Here is a 22,873-nt window from a genome sequence, read left to right as displayed (position 1 = left end):
TTTTCAAGTTATGATATCTGAGCTTCTCCCTTAGGGATCTTGTCTCTTGAAATCGCAGTAACCTCAGGAACTCTTTCTTCAACCATTATTCTTTCTTCAATGCTCCTCCTGCTTAGGAAGCTTCTCTGTTCTCACCCGTTTTTGTGATGAATGCTTTATTTACGCACCTGTTCCTAAATTTAAATGAAAACTGAATCACGGCTTGAAATCCACACACATACCTAATGCGATTTTTCCTCTCTGGTTTTCCTTTTTTGTGTCCTTTTTGTCTCACCAGGTGGCAGACTCCGTAAAGCCTGCATGAGCACTCTGAATCAGACTTTCCCATCGCTTGCTGCGGAGTTAGCCAGCGGTGGGGTTTGGAGCGACAGGGCGGTCCCCACAAGACCACCTCCTGTCAGACCCCAACTTTAAGTCAGGGGTCTCCAAGACCACCCCGGTTTTGATAAATCTCTGGAAGGACCCGAGACCTCCCTGGACATTGTTCTGTTTTGTTCCAGAGAAAGGTCACAGATTGGGAATGCGTTGAGGGAGGGCGAGGGTGCCCGGGGCAGATTCCGGGAAAGGAGTCAGTATGAAGCTTCCTTTGTTCTCCCCGCGGTCAGGATGGGGTGGCTTTCCCAGTCCCCATGTGTGCCAACACCCGCCGGGCATGGTCAACTAGGGGACCCCCCAGCCTTGACGTCCAGGGTCCTTACTGAGATTCGTGACACGGGAGCGGCTGTCCACGTGGCCCATCTCAGGCTCCCGCCCCTCTGGAGGGCCAGCTGGTGTGTGTGGCCCCAGGCCCCCACCCCTCATCACAGTGTTTCTACCCCGCTAGCCCAAGGCCCCCGTGGAAAGTTGCCTCCACCAAGCATGACCTTCCAAGGGCTCCGAGATGACCTCCCAGCAGCTGGGACCAAAGGTCACACCTCTTTTTGGACAAAGTTAAAAACTTTACTACACACTTATTTATTTAAAAAAAAAAAAAAACATTTAGAACATATTAAGTGTTGTTCCTTTTGTGCCGGGGATGCAAATACTTATAATGCTGATAATACTTCCTAACTTTAAGGACTCGTATTCCAACGGGGCAGGGAGGGGGGCAAGGAATACACCCAGACTTGTAAGGAACACATGATAAAATTAAATAATAGGTTTACAACTGGAATGGGATGGGGGAAGTGGGGTCAGGGAAGGAGGAGAAACATTACAGTCAGCAATGCTGGGGTGAGGCTCAGGGCAGGGACCGTACAGCTGGGGAGACGGACCCACGGCTTGGGTGGGTTGGTTGTGATGATACATCTACAGCAGGGGGATTTCCAACCCCCGTCAGCGGCTGTCTGTCTGTCTATTTCGAGAAAGAGAGAGAAAGAGCAAGCATGAGAGGGAAAGGGCAGAGAGAGAGAATCCCAAGCGGGCTCCGGGCCGTCAGCGCAGAGCCCGACGTGGGGCTGGGGGACCCACGAGTCACGAGATCATGACCTGAGCTGAAATCAAGCGTTGGACGCTTAACCGACTGAGCCACCCCGGCACCCCTTTCGTGGCTATCTTAGAGACTCTCAGAAGTTCACTACATTTCATTTGCTTTTCTTGTTTTCACCCCTGGCCCGGGGAGGGGGAGCCTTAGGGGAAAGGAGCCGTGGTCGTTTCCAAGAAAAATGATATTGTTGGCGAAAACGAGCTGGAAATGAAGTCTCCGAGGGTGGAAGTCACAGCACTGGGGCTGGGTCCTGTGACGGTCCTGAGCGCACGTCTCAGCTTACGGTTTGGGTGAAAACATTTCAGCAACCTCAGAATATCCCTACGATGTGAACACCATCGAAAGAGCGGATGACTGATGTAGTCGGTGTTTCACGCAGAAGAAACCACGCGGAACGTAGGTTCTTGTTATAGAAAAATTTGAACCCTAGAAAAACAAAAGTTTGACTTCTCACACTCAAGCTCCAATAGGAAAGTGTACAGGAGGCTCTTTGCAGCAAAAACAAGCAAACGAAAGCCCAACAGCGTTCTTTGTCGCCATTTTTTTGGTTACAAGTTAAACAGCTTCACGTTCAGAATGATGGAAAGCCTCTAACTCTTCCATTTGCTAAGTGGACCCGCAAGAGGACGGTGTTCACGGCGGCAAAACCGAGGGCATCCAGGCGAATGGGACCAGGTTCTCAGAGATACTCTTTTTCGCTTCTTTGCTACTGGAGAAATGGGTTGAACATAGCAAGACATGGCATTTCTTTTATAGATTTTTGTGAAGCTGATAATTTTTAAGTAGCTATTCATGAGTGCGTCCGATAAGTCTATGGCACACCAACTACGGTCCCATCCCGTTGGTGAGCCTGGAAGCATCTTTACAGAATAATCTTGAATGTTATCTGATTGCACATCTGGTATGTTCTCGAGGCATAAGCATGGAAAACATGCAAAAGCACAGCGGAAAGGGAAAAGAAATGAGCTGCAACACCCCAGCAGAGGCACGCGTGTCTTTTTCTCAAATGTTTTTAACCTCGATTTTTTAAACATAAGTTATTGTCAAGTTGACTGATGCACGGTGCATACAGTGTGCTCTTGGCTTGGGAGTAGGTGCCTGTGATTCATCGATTACGTACGACACCCAGGGTTCCTCCCAACAAGTGGCCTCCTCGGTGCCCATCACCGTTTTCCCTCTCCCCTGCCCGTCCCCCCCACGGAGGCAGGCGTGTCTTTTTAAACACACGTGGTGTCACACACAGCAGCTGTTTGTGCTTGTTCCCCGTCCCCCGACCCCGACCTCCCAGGGCCAGGTCGGGGACCCCGGGGAGCTTGATGGCTGCCCCCACCGCTCCCCCCGCCGGCTGGCTGGCTCTGTCTGCGTTTCTTCTCCTCCCTTCTGTTCTTTCCCCTGACGCTGAAACGGGACAATGCCTTTTCTATGGCAGCAAGACCTATTGGAAAGGTTTCTTACATTCTCACGGCCGTGAGGCCAGTGGCAAAATCGTAATCACCCCAACGTCCCGTGTCTCTCCTCCCGGGAGGGCGCGAAGCCCGTGTGAGCATCGCCAGCATGTTGGAAGCAGGCCCTCCCTTAGTCTGGGATGGCGTCTTCCCAAGACGGTGCTTCTCACGTGCGCGGTCGCACCCTGATAACTCAATCTGTAAATTTCTAGGCATTTTCCTCCTACGGAGATTATTTCCGGGCTGTTCTGTCATCGAAAATACAGGCGGCTGTGAGGTAAAACGGGAAATCGTGGATGATCCCGGCGCGCAGAGACAGGTGCGGGCTACAGTTTTGGGGAGTCAGGGCTTACAGCGTGGCCGTTCCCTCCTTGTCATCCGCGGTTGAGAACGGCTGCTCGCCTCATCGCTGTTGGAACATTTAGCACATCGGCAGTTTAGTGTCAGGGGCACCGCAGCAATGCTTCTCCGCTAAGTCTCCACGCCGTCAGCCGCCACTCTGCGGAAGCTGCTAGGACGTAGAATTGTGGCCGAGGCTTGATTCTCTCCCTGTGTCCTTGCGCCGGGCGCGGCGGCTACCGGGATGTGAGTTTTAGGGGGAGGCGCTCGTTTTCCTGCCTCTCAGGCTCGTGGTCATGAAGCCTGACAGGTCCCCCAGCCACGCTGCCAGACCGGCCGTCCTCCTGTGATGAGTGCTCGTGCCCACAGGGCTTGGGGCGAGGGAGTCCGTAAGGGATCACGTTTCATCAGCCAAGTGCTCTTCTGCATTTAGCTACGGTCAACCAGAAACTGAAACCGTATTCCCATTTGAGTTCTTGCAGTTTGGGGGAACCTAGGGAGAAACGGGGCCTTTTGACCTGACCCTCAGCAGGCAGCGAGGGGACTTCCAGCGGAGGCAGGATCAACCCACAAAAAGGAGAGAAGAGCGGCTCATGTTCACAGAGGACCCCATTCAAGACGGGCTGGCCTCCTCTACCGGAGGCGTTTGTGGAACGGGGGAGGCAAGGGAGCATTTAAAATTATGCCCAAAACCAAGACATCTTGGTCACAGTTCAGCAGACATCACCCCCGCAGTGTCTGAGGACCGTTGTTCTCTCCCAGGGGTGACCTTAGCACAGTCACGGGTCTATTTTCAAACTGTTTTCTCAGTGGGCATCACCAGCTACATATCATCTTTCTACTCAATCAAAGAATCACAGAACTTTTTGGAGCAAGTGAGATCTTCACGATTAACCCAGCTTTTCATTTTGCAGACGGGGAAACTGAACCCCTGGAGGCCTGCTGCCTCAACGTGGGCCGAGTTCCCCCAATTAATGTCTTTTTCCTGCGTGCGCCAGAAATCCCAGCCACAGCCGACACCGCTGATGACACACGTCCCACAGGGCTTGGGCCTGGGAGTCTGTGCCCCTCTGGTTCTCTTGTCCCCGCGCTGTCTTCTCGGCCCGCCCGTCTCTCTCCTCTTGTCCCTGGTCTGCGGTCCGGGGAGCAGGGCCCTGCCCCCGCCCTGCCTCTTCTCTCCTCGAGCCTCCAACAACCTGATCTGGTGTCTCCCCGGGGACCCTCCGTTTTGCACAGTCGCTCGTGGTCTGCGAGTGCGGCGACCCTCCGAGTCTCAGCTGGGGACCCACAGTCCTCAAGGCCTCCTGCCTCCGGGCATCTGGTCGACCACATTGCAGCCACACGTGAGACGTGACTCTTGCCTTCCGGCGGCACCTGCCCCGTTCCCTTCCCCGCGTCTGCAGGAAGACACTCTCGCTCCTTCCTCCGGCTGGGACGCAGAGCATGGCCTCCCTCCTCCCTTCTCAGAGCCTCATGATCTCCGTGACCCGTGCTCTACCCCGCGCGGGGCCATAGACTTGATCGTCTTCGTTTCGATCGCTTTCTAACAGCCACGTTTGCCCTAAGTGCCGGTCTTGGAACACGCTCGCGGTAGGTCGGGGCACCCGTCAGAGGCTCAAATGTCCAGGAAGAACCAAATCAGAGCTTCCGTGGGCAGGGCCGAGGCATGCACATTTTACACCGTGTCCTCTGGATTTTTCCATTTGTTTCCTGTGGCTGCTGGGACAGGTCACACGGACTTGGCGGCTTAAACCAACGCCCGTGAGTCTCACGGAGTCGGAGGCCAGAAGTCCACCCTGCGTCTCTCAGGACTGAGACCAGGGTGCTGGCAGGCCCGCACTTCTCCGGGGGCTCCGGGAGAACCCGCTGTCTTGTCTTGTCCGCCTTCCATATGTCCCCATGTCCCTTGGCAGCCACGAGTTTTGTCGGGCAAACTTGGACGGTTCCTCCTGCTCATCACGTCAGGTCCAACCAAGGCTGAGTGAATGTCGCCGGGGCTGGGGCTGAGTCCACCCCGTACATTCAGCCTCGTCCCGCACGCTCCGGGAGGCACGGCCCATCCCGTGGGGGCGGTCTGCACAGCTCCCCTGCTTGGCCGTCCCGCAGGACACGTCCCCTGTCCCTCATCCTGCGGGAGCGCCCTTCGGCGGTCTCCCCGCAGAGGAACACTCTGTCGGCCCCGTGCGGTCCACTCATTGTCCCTTTGTGGCTGAGACTCTCGCGGCCCAGCTGTGCCCGAGGGTCCCAGGGACCAGGGACATGTCTCGGTCTGCCCTCGGCCCTCAGTGACCTGCTCAGCACCGGGCCCGTGACATTGCTGATCCGTTCATGTGCAAGGAGTTAGAACATAAAGGACATAAGAGAAACATACTGTGTTTTTCTTTCATTGATCACTCAGAGGAACCATGGTTTTCAGTATCTTAAGACCAACGTTAGGTCTTTTTTTGTGTTTTTTTGCAACTAGTTAGAAAGTTCTGGTTAACAGAGCTCAGATTAGGTCATCACCAGGTGATGGAATGTTTGCTGTGACTTCACACAATGCAACAAGCCTCTGTGTCTTACATGAAGATTTTTAGCTAACGCAACGATCAGATTTTGCTGGAAAGTATCGTAAAATGCACTTTTAGCTACTTGTCCTTAATGGGATATTTGGTATTGGATTCTGCCTGGGGGGTCCCCTGGCGCTGGTCAGCGGGTGAGTCCTGGGACCACGGCCGGCTGATGCGTCGAAGTATAACGGGTGTTGGACTATGTCTCGCCACGGACCCCACCATTGTGTCACAGATTGGTGCCACGTCTGAGGATTTCGTCCTTAAAAGGGGCGATAAAAACGGAGTTCAAATCCTACATCATGTGACTCGCTCCAGGTCAAATAATTCTTTGGTGGAGGAGGACATCTCTGCTAGGGATTTCTTTGTCTGGGCCACACTGTCTCCGCTGTGGCTGAATCCAGGCCACGTATCAAGGAGACAGGAACCAGAGAACACGAGTGCAGACACAAGGTCACCATCGATGACACGCCCCTGTTTTGCTATCGGGACAAGTATGACCCTTCTGTTCGTTGTAGGAATATTTTTGAAGGCATGTATTGCTTTTGCATGCACATGGTAGCAATGGTGAAGTAATTACACTTTATTTAAAAATGTTATGGTTCAAAACCTCGTAGGAAAAAACTGACATAATAGGCTATTTCGTAATAGGCTCCGTGCGGTCCAAGTGAACGTACAGATACCCTTCGTGCTGACGTTCTTCTAGTTCTTTCTTTCGGAGGTACACTGTCAAAACCGATTTTAAAAATAATTATTTTTTAACCATAATAAAGGAATCTGAAGTCTGATCTGCTGTAGTTTTTTAAAAGTTTTCTTTTTATCAAATTATAACTGCACGCAACCGTGGGATTCGTAATACAAATCAGCGGTGCTTTCCCCGTTGCCCTGTCCCGCCCACACGGAACCCTTTCCCTTTTTTAAAAGATCTTAGTTGTTGCTCTTTGGGTGTTTACAAAGCTGGTGTCGATGCTTTTTTCCCCTCCAACCTTTTATTTTGAAAAATTTCAAACCCACAGAGTAGATCAGGGATAAGAAAGCAGCCAGTGCCCACGGACCCTTGCCCGGATTCCAGCCCCGTTCGCGCCTGGGCTGCTTGCTGTCCGCACGCGTGTGCGCGCACAGGTCCGTGTGGCACGTGTGAGTCGCCATATGGAGGATTCCGGACGCCGTGGCGCCTCAGCCCCGGTGCCCGCTAAGGACCAGAACCTTCTCCCACGTGACCCACACGAGTCTTGCAGTCGCGAAGCTGAACAGACACACTTCAGTGGTTGAAGACGCAGAAGGTGTTCCTTGCCCAGGGTCCAGCAATGTCCTTTGCTGGTTTTCTTTCTCTCCCTCTTCCTTCACGTGTAATCGGGGACGGGGATCCATCAACTCCTGGCGCTTCTCTGCTGTCTCTCTTCCTTTCACTTTAGGAGTGCCCCTAAAGACGCCGGCTCCTCCCCTGTCCTGCCTCTCCTACACCCACCTGTCTGCGGGACTCAGGGCGTCGTTTTGCAGAAAGGTCCTCTCTTTCGGTTCGTCTTATCGTTTCCTCACGACAAACACAAAATTTTGGATCCTGTTTTCTACTAAGTTGGGAAATCCTGTCCCTGTCCCTAACCCCTGTGCCCGTCCCCATCCCCATCCCTGTCCCCTGTCCCTGTCCCCACCCCCTGTCCCTGTCCCTGTCCCCTGTCCCTGTCCCCATCCTCATCTCTGTCCCCTGTCCCTGTCCCCTGTCCCCACCCCCTGTCCCTGTCCCTGTCCCCTGTCCCTGTCCCCATCCCCATCCCTGTCCCCTGTCCCTGTCCCCTGTCCCCATCCCCTGTCCCCATCCCCATCCCCGTCCCCTGTCCCCCATCCCCATCCCTGTCCCCTGTTCCTGTCCCCTGTCCCTGTCCCCATCCTCATCTCTGTCCCCTGTCCCCCATCCCCATCCCTGTCCCCTGTCCCTGTCCCCATCTCCATCTCTGTCCCCTGTCCCTGTCCCCTGTCCCCGTCCCCATCCCCATCTCTGTCCCCTGTCCCTGTCCCTGTTCCCTGTCCACATCCCCATTCCCATCCCTGTCCCTTGTCCCTGTCCCTGTCCCCTGTCCCCATCCCCATCCCTGTCCCCTGTCCCCTGTCCCCATCCCCTATCCCTGTTCCTATCCTCATCTCTGTCCCCTGTCACCATCTCTGTCCCCTGTCCCCATCCCGTGTCCCCATCCCCATCTCTGTCCCCTGTCCCTGTCCCGTGTCCCCGTCCCCATCTCTGTCCCCTGTCCCTGTCCCCTGTCCCTGTCCCCTGTCCCCGTCCCCATCCCCATCCCTGTCCCCTGTCCTTGTCCCCATCCCCGTCCCCTGTCCTTGTCCCCATCCCCATTCCTGTCCCCTGTCCCTGTCCCCGTCCCCATCCCCTGTCCCTGTCCCCATCCTCATCTCTGTCCCCTGTCCCCATCCCCATCCCTGTCCCCATCCCCTGTCCCCATCTCCATCTCTGTCCCCTGTCCCTGTCCCTGTCCCCGTCCCCATCCCCATCTCTGTCCCCTGTCCCTGTCCCCTGTCCCCACCCCCTGTCCCTGTCCCTGTCCCCTGTCCCTGTCCCCATCCCCATCTCTGTCCCCTGTCCCCATCCCCTATCCCTGTCCCCATCCCCATCTCTGTCCCCTGTCCCCATCCCCAACCCTGTCCCCATCCCCTGTCCCCATCTCCATCTCTGTCCCCTGTCCCTGTCCCCTGTCCCCACCCCCTGTCCCTGTCCCCATCCCCATCCCTGTCCCCTGTCCCCATCCCCTATCCCTGTCCCCATCCCCATCTCTGTCCCCTGTCCCCATCCCCTGTCCCCATCTCCATCTCTGTCCCCTGTCCCTGTCCCCTGTCCCTGTCCCCATCCCCATCCCTGTCCCCTGTCCCTGTCCCCTGTCCCCATCCCCTGTCCCTGTCCCCATCCTCATCTCTGTCCCCTGTCCCTGTCCCCTGTCCCTGTCCCCATTCCCTGTCCCCATCTCCATCTCTGTCCCCTGTCCCTGTCCCCTGTCCCTGTCCCCATCCCCATCCCTGTCCCCTGTCCCCGTCCCCTGTCCCCATCCCCTGTCCTTGTCCCCATCCCCATCTCTGTCCCCTGTCCCTGTCCTCTGTCCCCATCCCCATCCCTGTCCCCTGTCCTCATCCCCTGTCCCCATCCTCATCTCTGTCCCCTGTCCCCATCCCTGTCCCCGTCCCCATTCCCTGTCCCCATCTCTGTCCCCTGTCCCTGTCCCCTGTCCCCACCCCCTGTCCCTGTCCCCTGTCCCTGTCCCCATTCCCATCCTTGTCCCCTGTCCCTGTCCCCTGTCCCCGTCCCCTGTCCCCATCCCCTGTCCCTGTCCCTATCCCCATCTCTGTCCCCTGTCCCCATCCCCTGTCCCTGTCCTCTGTTTCTGTCCCCGTCCCCTGTCCCCTGCCCTCTGCCCCTTGTCCCTCCCCGTGATGCCTCTGCTCCTCTACAGCATGTCTGCTCCACATCGGAACCCTCACTTCCCCACGGGCTGTGGGACTTGGAACCAGGAGGAACACTCCTGCTGACCATGGGCCATTTTGGACGTGAAAGACTGAGTTGTGCATTAAAAGGCTATGCGATTTCACAAACCAATAACAGTCCAACAAAAATAGGAATCCGTCACTGTGGTTTAGAGGTGGCAGAAACCCACAGGCGGCTGCATCTACAGGATGCGGGACTGAAAAGAAACAAGATTCCGCCTCAGAGTGGGGTGGCCTGCTCCCGAGCCCCCGCTCAGTCCTGGCCTCACGCTGTCCCCAGGGAGCTCGTGTTTCTCTCCATTCAGCAAGCTTCAGGTCTGAGGAGCCCCCTCTGGGCCCCTGTGGGAAGTCGCGGGGCTGCCGCTCACCTAAGCGGGGCATCTGGCCAAGTGCGGCCAGCCCCCACCCCCGCCCGGCCGCGCGCTCGGGACACGGAAGCACGCAGGCTTCCTCCGCATCCCACGGATCTTCTGCAAAAGCAGAGCCTCACAAACTAGGACAGAGCATTGCGGTGGCTAACGGTCATTGGACGCTTCTCTCTGGAAAAAACCAAAGCTGCCGAGAAAGGCGTATTTGTTCCCCCGGCTCCTCTCCGGCAACCGAATCTCTGCGGCACGGCGGACGCGCTCCCGACCGTGGGTCTGACCCGTGTTTCTGCGTCGTTGCCTCACCGCTGAGCCCGGAGGCCGTGCCTTCCCGAGCTCACCCTTCACAAAGCCCCGCGCAGAGGGCCTCTCAGGGCCTTGGTCTCTGCTCCTAAAACCAAAGGGCACCTGCGGTGTCGAGCGCACAAAAATGAGCCGTGTCAGTTCGACGCCACGGCCCGGTTGAGCGAACACCGGGAAAACTGGCGGAAGTGAGTGTTGGCCTTTTTGTGTTGTCGTGGCACGGCACAGGGATGGGAACCCTATTAAGAAATGGTTTAAAATCTGTCTGGGGCTCCATCCTGGGACTCGTATTCCCTAATCTGCACAAATCGCAACGTTTACACGACGGTTCTGGGGTGTTTCCGGAACTCAGGTGGTCGTAAGTATCTCACTGGAATCTCCCGGCATCTGTGGAAACGGAGGAGGAAAGCGGCCGACGGCCCAGCACAGGGGCCCGTGCCCTTCCTGGTGACGCTCTGACGGTCAAACGGTCGGCCCCTCGTTCTGGCTTAGCGACCTCGGGCAAGGTGTGTACGTAAACTGCGGTGGAGGGGAGCACAGTCTGGATTTCCCTTTGGTAATTCACACACCACGTTTCCCATCTGCGAGAGAAGGACCGGGGTCCTGACTCCCAGGAGGGCCGGCCTCGACCAGTGGCCTCAGCGGCGTTTGCCCCAGGACGCGAATCCAGGGCAGTTTCAGGGAAGACAGCGGCCTGGCCGGCCCGGAGAGAGCAGTAGAGACCCGCCCCCCCCGCCCCCCCCCCCCCCCCAGGAAGACACCTCTGCAGCTGAGCAGAGAATCGGCGGAGCTGGGGTACCACCACGAGGAGGGGTCCCAGGTCACCTTCCTGGGCGGATGGGTGGGTCCGAGCGCACACAGCCTCAGGATGTGAATAGAACCCGGGGCAGAGGAGAGCGTGACGCGGGGTCCTCTCCCACCCCAGCAGGTGCAGACAATGGGGGAAGAACCCCAAAGACCCTTAAAGTACAGGAAAACCTCAAGGTGGCTCACACGGCACCGGCTGAGGTCAGGCCCTCGTGGACGCGCAGAGGGTGGTCCTGTCTCCGGTGGGGTCAGGTGGACGGAAACAGCTCTCCTCGTGCAGAGAGTGGAGAGCTCAGCCCAGGCTCATCTCCCAAACAAATCACCACACCCCACCAAGAACCCTTCGGGGGGTACTCATCATCTCACTCAGCACCTCAGTGTATCTCGGGGAGACCTGGGGCATGGGGTCCAGTAGGAGAAACTTCACGAAACACTGACAACTGCCCGTTGTCTGACCCGTGCACCGAGGGGGGTCAGTGCTTACTGAGGGGGGTCAGTTGCAACACTTACAACAACCTGAGTTCCGGAACCACCCCTGAGGGGGTAAGTACATCCTGACCATCAGAAAAAGCCACAGAAGAGGAACAAGGCAGCTGCTGGGTGGGGCACGTGGTCTCCTGGCCCCAGGTCTGGGGGTTCCTGGCCAAGGAGGCTGGAGTTAACTTAACTCTGTAGTTAAGAGTCTGATTCCCCGGAAGTGAGCCAGGCTGACCCCGGCAGTGCGGACGAGAGGTGGGGAGGGGGCCCGGGTGCCCACTGGGGTGGTGGAGGCCGGCAGAGCCGCTGGTCAGCAGAGTCACCCCACAGAGGCAGCAGTGGGGCAAGGGTGACAGAGTGCCCCATCCCGTCAGCCGGGAACCCCGATCCCCATAAACGACACTGAGCAGGCCTGGAAGGGACAGGGACCCTCACGGAAAGCCCCTTAGTATCAGCCTGCCACCAACCCGGGGCTTCGCGACTGGGTCAGGTCCTGATTGGGCCCCCAGGAAACCCTTCTGAGCAGGAAAAGGAAACCTCTAGAATGTTCCATGAAGCCTCAGAAGGTGAAGTTTGACCTAAGAGATGCCCTTTGGATGGGGTCAGAGCAGGAGGTCAGAGGGTACTTAGAATGGAACAGTTTTATAAATGTCCCTTTAAGAAAAAGAGCATTGTCCTTTCTTTAAAAAAAAAAATCTATATTTTAAAAAATTATTTTATTTTAGTTTAATTTATTTCATCACAACTAGTCCCCTCCTTAGTCCCCACCCCCTATTTCCCTCTAGTAACCAGCACTGTGTTCTCTGTAGTTAAGAGTCTGATTCTTGGTTTCTCTCTCTCTCTCTCCCTTTTTCCCCCTTTGCTCATCTGTTTTGTCTCTTAAATTCCACACATGAGTAAAATCATACGATATCTGTCTTTCTCTGACTGACTTATTTCACTCAGCATAATACCCTCTGGCTCCATCCATGTTGCTGCAAATGGTGAGATCTCATCTTTTTTTTTTTTAACGTTCATGTATTATTTTTGAGACAGAGGGAAGCAGAGCGCGAGTGGGGAAGGGGCAGAGAGAGAGGGAGACACAGAATCGAAGCAGGCTCCAGGCTCCGAGCCGTCAGCACAGAGCCAGACGTGGGGCTCCAACCCACGAACCGTGAGATCATGACCTGAGCCGAAGTCAGACACTTAACCGACTGAGCCCCCCGGGCGCCCCAACGATTCTAATTTCAAAGCCACATATCCTTAAACTGAGATCAGAAAATAAAGACAGGCTGTCAGGGACTCTGCCTGTGACCTGGGGGAAATGTGAGGCGACCGCAGCCTCGAGGGCATCACGAAGTCGGGTTTCCGGCGGGAAGGGGCCTCCCACCGCCTCGTGTTCGCATAACGTGGAACCACCGGCAAGATTCGCTCCATTCCTTCAAGCTATCGGTGTTTCCCGCCTCTCACGTGCACGTCGTGGGCTGAGCTAGTCACCTGACCGGTGTCGCAGCAGATTCAGGCACTTCGGCACCAAATCGGACACCTCAAGGTACCGCAAAGGCCTCTGTGGGCGAGAAGGATGTGGATTCAGTTTGGACAGCGCACCGTCGGGTTCTGGGCTCTTCCAGTTTGGACAGAGCGCCCGCACGTACTGGGCCGTGGCCGCATCCAGAACACGGCGAGGAGCTCCTCTGCACGTGCAGCTTCACGTGGCCAGAGCTGTTCTGCAGGGGACACCTGGCCGGGCCGGGGTCCCAGCGACCACGGGGCTGCTCCACGGGCAGCGTGAATACTGAGCAGAGCCCCGGGCGCCCGGCCACCCCGGCCGACAAGGGCCGGGGCCAGGAGAACAGGGCTGGGCAGCAGGGGGCCCCGGGACACGTCTGTGGGGCACCTGCACGCTCTGGAAATGTGCGATCGCTCCGGACGCCGGGCCGTCGGTGAGAGAGGATGGTGAACATTTAACACCAAGCGTTGATTCTCCGGCTTCCTGGCCATCTGCACTGCCACTGAGTCACGCGGACAATTTAGATGCAGGGGCATTTTGTGAAGCGATGGCATTTTGAGTCCTTTGTCCTCCAGCGTGCACATGTTTTCTCCTCACGAATATCTCTTCCAGCAGATGCTCTGTTCTGACACCAGATGGCAGCTGATATGTCTTCCTGCATATGTGCTGAGAGAAGTGAGGTCTTACTGTATATTGTCTATAGAGAACTCGATATTAAATACGCTTTTCTGGGGGCTCCGGGGGCGCTCAGTCGACTGAGCGTCTGACTCTTGATTTCGGCTCAGGTCGTGATCTCACAGTTCATGGGATCAAGCCCCTCGTTGGGCTCTGTGCTGACAGCGTGGAGACTGCTTGGGATTCTCTCTCTCTCTCTCTCTCTCTCTCTCTCTCAAAATAAGTAAATAAACATCTGAAAAATAAATAAATACACTTTTTCTGGTCAGTTGGGAGGTCGACCTTTACCATTTCCAATTCCCACCAACCAAGAGCCTCCTATATTCAGATCACATATTTGTAAATATGGAATTACAACCTAGGCTTATGACGTGGGTTGGGGGCTGTGTGGGGCCCCTTTAAGACAGTGAGTCCGTTTAGAACCAGTCCATGGTTTCCTGGCTGCTCTGATGGGGCAGGGGGCCCAGGGGCAGCCGTGGGGGCCGCCCTGGAGGGACAGGATCATATCCTGGAACGCCATGCACTGGCGAGGTGACAAAGTTTAGTTGGGGCACTGAGGGGGTCTTCCTTAGACTGAGGGGCTGAAGGGTTTGGGGTCAAGGACCGTGCGAGTTTCCTCTTTCAAAGAGACGGGAAACCAGTGCCCCCTTCAGGGTCGCAGGAGATGGAAGGAATCAGGCCAGCTCCCTGGTGAGACCTCGGTCCAATCCACCTGGGGACAGAATGGCAGAGACATCTGTTGGTCCTTGGTCTGTGTGATTGTGTTTCATCCAGAGACGGGGGCTTTCAACCCGCGAGTCTTCTGTCGCCGTGGTTACGCCGTCCATCCTTGAGTTCATGCCGTTTGAAGACTGTGACCCAGTACATTTCTGCGCACGCACAGATGTGTCCCATTATAATCTGAGGTGTCTTTCTAAGAACCCCCCCCCACCCGACCCCCTGCCCAAGTTGTCTGTGTGCCAGAAAGGCTTTGACCTTCTCAAGTTATTCTGGGGGGCCTCCTCGTCTGCCACAGCGTGGCTGGCCCATGTTCTAGAATTAAAGTGGTTTCTATCAGCCAAGGAGAGGCCACCTGTGGCCCACTGGGCCCCTTTGTCTGTGGCCCTGACACTGAGCGGGTCCTTCCCGGAGGTAGTTTTGTAACTGTGGGGACAGAGGCCCGTGACCAACAGGTGTCTCCCAGCTCACCTCACAGTGGAGGGCGGGGCCCCGGGCCGGCTCCCGAAGCCTCCTTCTTCCCCAGCGGGATGCTGACGTCCCAGGAGCCCACGGAGCAGCTGGAGACCGGCCACCCCGAGGATGGCAGGGCCGGGCTCTCCGGGGAGGACGGCGGGGCCGAGGACGTGCTGGGCATGAATGGGGCTCTTCCTCGGTCTCACCTGCCTGTGTCCCCATCCTGCCCCTGACACCGGCACTCGGATTTCCCTGCCTCCTCTTGCAAGACCTTTCTGGTGATGCTTTAACCTGGAGGTTGACACGCGTCTTCCCTCTAGGAGGGGCGTATGGCTCTCCTTCCGCAGCCTGGTGTGTCCGTAGACGAGAGGTAGAATGGGGAGTTTAAGGAACTTCGGCGTCTCAGCTAAGTTCCTGAATCCCAGGGAAGGCACGAGGCTGTAAGAACTTGGTCAAACGGGCATGAGGAAGTTCCCGAGACTTAAATCTTCCCCCCAGAGTCGCAGACCTTCCGCTTGTCTATCCCCTGCTTCCTTCGAGCCCCTCCGGGTCCCCTCCCGTGCCCACCTGTCCAGCGGCTGTGACCACAGAGTGCAAGGCCGTGTCGTCCTCGGCAACCTCACTTATCTCCGAAACAGCCATCAAAGCAGGACTCCAAGGAGAAGCTGGTAGGCTGGCTTTAAAACGCCGTGGCTTCTGCGAATTTCTGCAGAGGTGACAGGATATCTGTTTGAATACGACACAGGGTTTTGCTGTGCTCCCCGGAATTCAGAGGTATTGGCCGCGGGAGCTGGGGTGACTGTATTTTGTGCGTGCCAGGCCGGTCCTGGGCACGTGAGACGCCCCACCGCCCTGGATCCTCATGGATTGGCGAGAGGTGTTAGCATCCCAAGTGAATAATAGAGACAAGGGGTGTCTTTGTTACGGCCCCCAAGCAGCACCGGGCGGGCACAGCCCCAAGTCTCGGGCTATCTGACTCCCCAGGTGTCAGATGGTGATGAACTGAGAGGCCCGTGGGGACACAGACACGTGGGGACGCAGTTACGGGAGCTAACACTCAACACAGTCTCAGCCGGGCCCCAGGAGGGGTGCCCCAGGCCACCACGTGGTGGGGGACAGAGGACGTCCTCGATTTAGCTGGAAACACTGGCTAAGAGGGTTAGGTGGTATTTCCAAGGTTCTCGTCAAGAAGGATCCAGATCGGGCCGTGCACCAGGGTAAAGCTCTTTCCAAGTCCCAGCCCCCGGCTGCCCACAAACGGAGGGGTTGGCAGGGGTCCCGTGACCACGGTGAGCAAAGCCGTCTCAGCCGGGGCTGGATGTGGTTCCCCGTGTGGTTCCCCACGGGCAATGATTGCAGTCTCTACCAGACCCCAGTGCCGGGCCCGAGGCGGAGCGAGATGTGCCGCTTTGCCCCCGAGCCGGCTCGCTTCTGTGCCCCTGGTGGGCTTCCAGCACCTTCTGTGAGGTCCCTTCTCTGGTTCCTCCCACCCCTCGCCCAAGGCCAGCCGTCCGTCTTCCCAGGTGCACTAACGCTGGGAGAACTGGCGGATACTCACTGACCCTTGCCGGGTGCCGGACGCTGTTGTAGGTTCCTGGGGGTCCCTCCCTGTTCTCGGGCACTTGTCCTGTCAAGGGCAGGCAGGGTGTGGGTGAACACAGTAAACAAGTAATTCACAGACCACATTAGAAAGTGATGCGTGCCTTGAAGGAAACGGGGAGGAATGCCCTCTCTGGACTCGACCTCTCCCTCTGAGTTCAGAGTCCCCGCTGTCAGTCTGTGACCTCGGGCTGGTGACTGGCCTGCGGGGCCTCGTCTGCGATTGCTGGGGTGGAGATGACCGCTTCCCTCCAAGGCTAATTTCGGGATTACACAAGACCACTTTGGGAGGCGGGTGATCATCAGGGAGCAGGTGCTAAGTAGGTGGGCAGTGTTTCCGAGGCAGAGGCGATGTGCCCGAGTAGGAGTTGGCAAGACGCCCCCGCTTCTCCCCTGGACAGCATCCGGGCGGAGCTCCTGGCCCCGAAGCCCCACCCCCAGGATGTCCCAGAGCAGGGGGTTGGCTCCCCATGACGCAGGGGGCGTGGGGGGGGGGCTTGTACACATGGTCTGGTCACCACACTTTCTTTCCTCCTCTTTGTGCTGGAGACCGCTCACCGCCCTCCCCCCCGCTGGCCTCTCCCCTGCGAAATTCTGAGTGCAGATTCCCTATGGGAAAGCCACTGGGCCTCCGACGACCCACACGAATCCCAGGTCCCTGGCTCCCTGCCAGCCCCACCCCTCTGCCCGGAGCCCTGCCGTGACAGTCTTCACAAACGTGGCATTATTAGGATAATTCCAGGGGGAGGGGGAATAATTTAATTTAAAATGGAAATGCAATTACTTTCCTACTGTTTCTAGAACAAACTGAGAGAACAATGCAATCACTAATTTCTTCCCAAATGGTGTTATTTTCTCTTTTAATCATTAATTTGCAGTGTGATTCTGATTACTTTTCAGGGATAATCTCTAGGAGAGGAAAATGCCTTTTTTTTTTTTTTAAATTACCTCATTTTCTTTATTCTAAGGTTCTCTGCTCAGTTGTGTCTAACTTGGGCAGATCGACACCTTCCTTCCTGAGCACACTTGGATCCTCACACACGAAGATTTCCTTGTTATGCCCAACAGACAGCATCTTTTCTGTCTGAAGTCTGTTTTGTAAGCCACAAAAACCTGTGTGATGTTACAGCGGACAGACTGAACCAAGTAGCTACAGAAGTATCAGCTGGCATTTGTTCTGTTTCCCATTCTCTGTTCCGGGGCCTCCAGTCCAGCACAGGCCTCACTTCTCAGAATAGCCATCTGAGGCCATTCTGTCATCATTTTGGAGAAGAGGAAACTGAGGCCCAGAGAGGTGAGGTGACTTGTCTGAGGTCACACAGCAAGGAAGCGGTGAAGCCAGGATTATAACCTTTTCTGAATCTTTTCAAAACACATGCTTTTTTAAAAAAATTTTTTTTAATTATGTTTATTTATTTTGAGAGAGAGACAGAGTGCGAGCTGGGAAGGGGCAGAGAGAGGGAGACACGCAGAATCGGAAGCAGGTTCCAGGCTCTGAGCTGTCAGCACAGAGCCCCACCCGGGGCTCGAATCCACGAACGTGAGATCGAGACCTGAACCGAGGTCGGATGCTCAACCGACTGAGCCACCCAGGAGCCCCCAGAGCACCAGCTCCTAACTCTTGCCTGCTGCCCCCTCAGGTGAGATTAAGAAAGAAACGAAAGCTTTATCCACCTCCTTCGGCAAACAAAGAACAGCAATTCGCTAACCACCTGTATCTGGTTATATTTTGTGGAATAAGTCACAACGGACACTGCTTAATCAGAAGGAAAAATTCATCTCCTAGCTGTCGGAGGCCCTGACCTCTTTTCTAGAAGGTCCAGGCTAACGCCCGAAAGGGCTGGAGGGTTTTGTAGGAGAGGCCCCCCCCCCCCCCCTGCACAAACACCACAGCGAAGCCTGAGCCCCGTTCCCTCCCCGGTCTCTCCCCCCGACGGCACAGCGGCTCCAGCAGTAGGTGGCCTGGCTTCACGAGGAGTTCAGGAGCCAGGAGTCGCGGTCACCGCCAGCCCAGAGCCAGATGGACGCCCTCAGGCGACAGAACCTGGAGCTTCGGGACGGCCTGAGGGTGTCGGGGCTGCGGGGACCGCCAGCCGGGGGGCCGTTCGCAGCCGCCGTCTGCACAAGAAGGAAGTCGGCCACTCTGGTACCAGAAGGTTTTTTGTTTTACTTAGAAGTGATGTCACGGGAAAGGTGGCCGCGTCGTCGTTGGCGCTGGCGGTAACGCTCACCCTCCGGGAGGCGAGGGGCTGGCTGGCTGTTAACTCACGTCCGTAAATGAATGACGGACACGGGAACCCGGCCCCTGTCTGGTCTCCAGAGGCATCTCATGGCACCTGGTAGGGCAGCAGCCCGCACTCCTGGGGACCGTGACCGGACAGTGAGCCTGTGAGATGCATCCCGGTGCTGATGCCCCCCGCGTCGCGTGGCTGCTGAGCCCCAGGGCCTGGGCGTACTTGCTTGTGAATGTTTAAGTCTACAGTTCACGGAGTCAGGATGTTTTAGCTCTGACACAGTAACACGCACTCTCTCTCCCTCTCTTATTTGGAGCTCACGTGCTGGGGGAATTTCCACCGTGCTCAGTGCCGCCCCCAGCATGGTGCTCTGCAAAGCACGCCTGCAAAGCGTGCTTTGCACGCCTGACTGAAAGAAAGCGGGACGGATGTGGGACCCTCACTCTGGGTCCGTGCAGGCACCTGCTCGGGCAGGCACGGTTGTGGGGCCAGCGCATCGAGCCGTCAGTGACACTCGTGAGCCCAGGACCGATCAGCTGCCCTGGAAACGGGACGGAAGGCTGTCCAGCCCCCTCCCGTCGGCGTCCTCCCGCCAGAGGGCCGAGCGGTGAATAAATGAAGTCCCGCGTCCCGCCGGAAGGGCCGCGCTTTTCCAGAGTTTGCTTCAGAGCAGGGAAGCTTGAGAGTCTGCGTTTCAAGTCCTCGATCAATTGTCAGCGGCGACGCTAACAACAGGGCCACGTTTTCTTCTTTGCTGAATACTTTCCCAGTGGAAGACGCACCATCCAAGGAGACAGACGTGGGTGGTGGTTATTTTGTTGCCTTTGGGCACCTGGGATACTTTGAAAGAGTGAACAACCGTGAGAGGCGACCCCAGTTTGTGATACGGCTGTGTTCTGCGAGAATCTGCAACACGCTGTGGGGAGAAACCAGCTTGAGGCCCCCACCTGCAGCCTTACTGTTCCCTAGCCCACCGCAATTGTTGTTGAACGGTCGGTTCCACGTGGAATTTACCTTCGAGTTGCTGTGCCTTCCAAGAGGTGAACACTTCCCCTGAATCTTCTTTGTGATGAATTGCCTTTTAGGTGTCGCGATCTGCTCTGGGGAAAATGTTGCCTCCGTCAGCTGATGAAGAAATAATAGTGAAGCGCGCAGGCCGCAGAAGTCACAGTGCTACTGTCATAGGACAAGGACAGTCCCCTAAACGTGGCCCTTCTTCCCAGGTGACCCTCAATGTTTATGACCTTTAGAAATAAGCAGAAAGAAAAAAGAAAGAAGCAGAGGCCCAGCACCCAAACCCATGTATCCCACCAGCATCTCACTGGGAAAACCTGCCTCCCTGAATGAGCAGTCCTTACTAACGTGGGGATCCTCTCCTTGCGAATGCAGGGATCCAGTCCTTGCAAACTCAGAGATCCAGTCCCTACACACTCGGATCCAGTCCTTGTAAACTCAGGGATCCAGTCTTTGGAAACTCAGGGATCCAGTCCTTGCAAACTCAGGGATCCAGTCTTTATGAACTCAGGGATTCAGTCCTTACGAACTCAAGGATCCAGTCCTTGCAAACTCAGAGATCCAGTCCCTACAAACTCAGGGATCCAGTCCTTGCAAACTCAGGATCCAGTCCTTGCAAACTCAGGATCCAGTCTTTACAAACTCAGGGAAGGGATCCAGTCCCTACAAACTCAAGGATCCAGTCCTTGCAAACTCGGGATTCAGTCCTTGCAAACTCAGGGATCCAGTCCCTGCAAACTCAGGGATCCAATCTCTGCAAACTGAGGGATCCGGTCCAGCAGGTGGTCTCCTCAGCACGGTCACCACAGACAGCCTGGCTGGGAGCTGAGCACAGGCATCCAGGGCCATGTGCTTTCTTTCCTTTCGTGCAGCCTGAGGCAGGGGTTTTAAGTAGCCGCACTTGTCGTGTCCTTTGGCTTTAAAGCCGTGGTGTTTCCTGGGGTCACTGCTATGGCTTGTCATGCTGCTTTCCACATGGGCTTTGTTTTGGGGCCTCAGTACAGGACGTTATTGGATCTCCGTTGCATTTTCTTTGTTCAGGTGAGCTCCTCCTTAGAATATTCTGGCGCCCAGAGTCTTGGCGACCACCCCAGCTTTGTGTCTTCCTCATGCTTGGGAAGCTCCTCTGCGTCCTCAGCCGGCATTGGGTAACAGGGCTCATTTGGACCTAGAAAAGCCCCAACTCAAGACGACCTAACGTCCCAACACTTTTTCCCAATGCGAGTGCTGAGCAGACAGTATCTCACTCCCGGAGGGAAGGTCTGGAGTCCCCGCTAACCCAGGCGCTCCCTGTAGGTAGGGAGAACCTCTTTTTGGGTCATGTGAGCAGACAGGATCTGAAGTCCCAGGTGACTCTCTGGTGTCCTTTGAGATGCAGCCTTGTCCTCTGTTCCCATGTTAGTGACATTCGTGTAATATAATTGCTTCCTAAAGGATTGTGTGAGCGAATGCGTTCTTGGCTGAGCCAATGTTTGAATAATGCAAAGGGTAGAAAAAATTATTATCCATTGTTCAATTCAGTTGTGAGCTATTTATTTTGCTGTGATGGCCAAGCTTTTCTGTAGGCTCAATCATAACTTTCTGGAATCCCACAAGACCGTGGGCTATGGAACAAGAAATGAGGCGCACGTATAGTTCTCCTTCGTAGGATGTAAGGACAGAGTTACAGCGAACCAGCTCCTGTGACAGTCGACGTGATGTATTGGTGGATGCTTCTGGGTGAAACGATTGTGATTAATGAGAAAGTACCCCCGCATTTATTTTCAGCCAGTAGGTATGAAGATGGAAGGAACCGAGTCAAGGAAAACAATGTCGTGTGAGACAAAACTCTTTCCAGAAGGTCTTCGAGATGGAAGTGCCTCGCCTCCTGCGACGGGGGTGCCCTCTGAGGAAAACCCAACCTCATTCGTGGGTGAAAAGGGGACACTTAGCAAACAGTGCGAATTTATACCGGTTAAATTTAAAATTTAGATTTCAGTAACATTCCACTTAGATCTAACGAGAATACTCCATTTATGTTCAAAATGGTTACATTTATTACTTTTTTAATTTTTTAACGTTTTATTTATTATTTAAAAAATTTTTTTTACATTTTATTTATTTTTGATACACAGAGAGAGACAGAGCACAAGTGGGGGATGGGCAGAGAGAGATGGAGACACAGACTCTGAAGCAGGCTCCAGGCTCTGAGCTGTCAGCACAGAGCCTGACGTGGGGCTCGAACTCACAAACTGTGAGATCATGACCTGAGCCGAAGTCGGAAGCTTAACTGACTGAGCCACCCAGTTGCCCCAACATTTTATGTATTTTTGAGAGAGAGAGAAAGAGAGAGCACGAGTGGGAGAGGGGCAGAGAGAGAGGGAGACACAGAATCCGAAGCAGGCTCCGGGATCTGAGCCATCAGCACAGAGCCCAAGGCGGGGCTTGAACCCATGAACTGTGAGACCACGACCTGAGACAAAGTCGGACACTCACCTGACTGAGCCACCCAGGTGCCCCTAAACAGTTACATTTATTTACAATCATTCTATTGCCATAGACTGGAAAATGGGATCTCTTCAGGTTGGTCTTAGTGCTAGAGAAGTAGCTGGTTGGATGGATGGTCACTGGCTCTGCCGTGCTAGGGATGTTTCTGCATTTTAAAAAATGACTTATCTCGCGGCGCTGAGGGCGGTGCTTATGGTCGAGTCTTGCGACGCTGCTGGGAAACACTGGGGGTTGAAAATGGCTTTCTGCAGCACGCAGCCTTTGATCTGAAGCGACAGGGTCGGGTTTTGTGACTGCCGTTGCACCCAGGCCACGCGGCGGTCCTCCCGAAGTCTGCAGAAACCGAGCGGACCGAGACCCCCCGTGGCAGCTGCGGATGTCGTCAGGCTCCAGGACCGCCCGGCCGCTGATGGAAACGGTGAGCGCGTCACGAGCGGTGGTCCGCCCTATTTTGCCGCTTGCCCTAAGATGAGGGCTTGTAGCAGGTGCGCCTGCGCGAACTCTCACACGGACGCGCGCATCCACGCACGGCCTCGCTCCTGAGCGCCTTTCCCGGTTCCCTCGCTGGGCCCTCCGCGTGTCTTGCCAACGCTCCCCAACCCCGACCACGACGCACACCTGGTCCCCTGGGGGCCGGCGTCAGCCTTTGCCTTTTCCCTCCGGGGGGCTCTCCTGCCGGCCGCTTCCCCGCCCACTTGGGTAGGCGCCCCCTGATCTCGCCTCCACCCCTCCTCCTGGACTTCAGGGCTGTCCACGCAGCCGGGCCCGCCAGCAGGAGCCCAGAGCGCCGTCGGGCCAGCTGGGAAGAAGCCCCCTTCCGCGAGTTGCCGTCGGAAGATTATCACGGCACCCTCCCCCTCCGTGGCACCTGCCGGAACCCGCTGTGGGAAGCGCCCCGTGCCCGTGAGGTGGGCGCGTCCACAAGGTGCCTTGTGCAGAGCACAGCCCTCGAGGCCACGGGCACCCCCA

This window comes from Panthera pardus, unplaced genomic scaffold, assembly GCF_024362965.1.
Source record: "Panthera pardus isolate Hobbes unplaced genomic scaffold, ASM2436296v1 HiC_scaffold_17, whole genome shotgun sequence".
NCBI classification, from domain to species: domain Eukaryota; kingdom Metazoa; phylum Chordata; class Mammalia; order Carnivora; family Felidae; genus Panthera; species Panthera pardus.
The sequence above is the reverse complement of the archived record's forward strand: the minus strand, read 5'-3'. Positions refer to the sequence as shown.